We start from the raw sequence: 2,728 nt of genomic DNA on the forward strand, positions 1-2,728 counted from the left end.
GCCTAGGAAACCCCAAGTCTGGCCTGGGTCTCTCCTCCTGGCTCCCAGATACCCAGGTGGTATCTGTCTGAGTTACCCTACCCAATTTTGCTTCCAGGACAGGGCCAGGGCCAGGAAGAGGGAGGGAGGAACCACCTCCTCTGGGCTGCCCCAGCACTGGGCATGTCATGCCTCTGTTATGCCTCCGGTTTTTGTTTGTGTGTGGGTGGGTTGTTTTTGAGACCGAGTCTCACTCTATCACCCAGGTTGGAGTGCAATGACGCAATCTCAGCTTACTGCAACCTCCACCTCCCAGATTCAAGCGATCCTCGTGTCTCAGCCTTCCAAGTAGCTGGGATTACAAGCGCATGCCACCATGCCTGGCTAATTTTTATATTTTTAGTAGAGATAGGGTTTCACCATGTTGGTCAAGCTGGTCTCGAACTTCTGACCTCAGGTGATCCGCCCACCTCGACATCCCAAAGTGCTGGATTACAGGCATGAGCCACCGCACCTGGCCATGCCTCTGTTATACCAGGAATCACGCTGACTTCTTCCCAGCCTAGGAGTTCCTGAGTCCTGCTGGTGTCCTCGTGGCCAGTCCAGGACCCCGTCTAGGGAAAAAAGCAGGGCTGGGCACAGGCCCTGGAGTCACACAGACCTGAGTCTGCACCTGGGTCTGCTTTTCCTTGCTATGTGATCCTTGGCTCTCCCAGCCTCCCTTTCTTCATCTGCAAAATGATGGTAATAAAACCTTCCTCACAGGGTGATTGTGAGAGCAGAGTGAAGCAATTTACTCAGTAACTGTGAACTCCCTTCTCTGCTGTCCTCAGAAAATGTTTGTTGAATAAGTGAATAAAGAAGCAACCGAATTGGCCATGCACCAAGCCAGCTACACATTGTCTCCTAGAAGCAATCGAGGTTAGCCAGAGAGAAAGCATAGGAACCGAAACCAGGGGATGTGGGCTCTGGCCTCAGCTGTGCCACTCACCCACATAACTTGAGTGAGCCTCATTCCAGCTCTGAGCCTTGGGTTTTTATCTGCAAAATGCGGTGTCTGTGCCTTGCTTATCTCAAAGCATTGTTGTAAAAAAAAAAAGGAAGTGAGATTATTGGTAGTGACAGTTTTTGGTAAACAGTAAAGCACTTGACACATTGAAATGGACTTTATGAACTGTAAAAGGTAATGTAGGCTGGGTGCCGTGGCTCACGCCTGTAATCCCAGCACTTTGGGAAGCCAAGGTGGGAGATGGCTTGAGGCCAGAAGTTCAAGACCAGCCTGGGAAACATAGCAAGATCCCGTTTCCACAAAAAAAAAGAAAAAAAAAAAAAATTGTTTTTTAATTTAGCCAGGCATGGTGGCATGCGCCTGTAGTCCTGGCTACTTGGGCAGCTAAAGCAGGAGGATGGCTTGAGACCAGAAGTTCAAGGCTGCAGTGAGTCATGATCATGCCACTGCTCTTCAGCCTGGGTGACAGAGCAAGACTGTGTCTCTTAAAAAACAAAAGGGGGGGTGGGGAGGGCATGGGCCAGGCATGGTAGCTCACACCTGTAGTCCCAGCACTTTGGGAGGCCAAGGCAGGCAGATTGCTTGAGCATAGGAGTTCAAGACCAGCCTGGGCATCATGTCAAACCCTACCTCTACCAAAAAAAAAAAAAAAAAACACACACAAAACTTAGCCAGGCAAGATGGTATGCACCTATGGTACCAGCTACTTGAGAGACTGAGGTGGGAGGATTGCTTGAGCCCAGGAGATCGAGGCTGCAGTGAGCTGTGATCATGCTACTGCACTCCAGCCTTCATGACAGAGCAAGACCTTGTCTCAAAAGAAAAAAAAAAGCGGGGCGGGGTGGGTGGCGCAGGGTATGCACAAATTTGATTTTGACATGCTTTCCCGTTAGCCAGTTGGGCTCAACGCCAAACCCAGGCCCTGATGATCCCCCTCCTGCAGAACCAAGGGAGTGGGGAGGGGCGGCTGAGTGGTGATCCTCCCCTGCATATTCTGTCTCTCTCTCTCACACACAAACACACAAACAAATACACACACAGAACCTGGCTGTGATTCCCCTCGGCTGAAGACACACAGAGGCCTATCAGCCTCTCAGCTGGCTTTGTGGGCCATCTGCTTCTGGGAGGGGAGCTGTCTGGCTGGAGCAGGCCACATGCAGCCTGGCTATGCTCCCGGCCCATCATTCCAGATACATGCAGACATAGCCAGACACCCCACATAACCACAGACACACATGCACACACAAAGACACACCAGAGGCTTCTCCCCGCTCTCATCATGCTGTCAAAGAACCCAAGAGGGGCTGGTCAGAGAGGGGGCTGCAGCAGGGTCCCAGCATTTGCCCTTCGGGAGCTGGCTCCACTCCTGCCCCAGACACACACCTCTAGGCCCGTCAAGGGGTGCTACCAGGCTCCTGCTCCACTGTTGCCCTCGGAGGCCCAAGCCTCTACCCACCTAGGGGATCAGAACAGGAAAGTGGGGGATGCCACCAAGAAAGAGAATGCCGTCCTCTTCAACAAGGCCTCCTTCACAGGCCTGGGGTGGGAAGGGGATCCCTGTAAAAGGACAACAAGATCCCAACCTCTCCTCATACCCGCTTCCCACCACCAATCAGAGAAAACTCAGTCCTGTAGGCGCATTTTGTCACTGATAACATAAACTGTGAATTCCTTACTCCTTCAATGACCAGATGGGGAAACTGAGGCCCAGAGATGAGAAGGGATTTTCCCAAGGTGAAC

The 2,728-nt window shown here is 52.0% G+C and overlaps 1 protein-coding gene across 5 annotated transcripts in view; it reads right to left on the minus strand.

Annotated features, from left to right (window-relative positions):
- PTAFR (platelet-activating factor receptor) overlaps positions 1 to 2,728 on the minus strand; it is a 65,325-nt gene that overhangs the window by 37,130 nt on the left and 25,467 nt on the right. The window contains exon 2 of one of the 5 annotated variants that reach the window (XM_011981725.1): positions 641 to 710. The exons of 3 other annotated variants lie outside the window; for them this stretch is intronic. The gene's annotated coding sequence lies outside the window, so the exon portion shown is untranslated. Of the gene's footprint in view, positions 1 to 449; positions 711 to 2,728 lie in introns of all 5 variants that reach the window. One more of the 5 variants, XM_011981726.1, reaches the window with a different exon arrangement.

The sequence above is a fragment of the Mandrillus leucophaeus genome, unplaced genomic scaffold (assembly GCF_000951045.1).
Source record: "Mandrillus leucophaeus isolate KB7577 unplaced genomic scaffold, Mleu.le_1.0 Scaffold23, whole genome shotgun sequence".
Lineage (NCBI taxonomy): Eukaryota > Metazoa > Chordata > Mammalia > Primates > Cercopithecidae > Mandrillus > Mandrillus leucophaeus.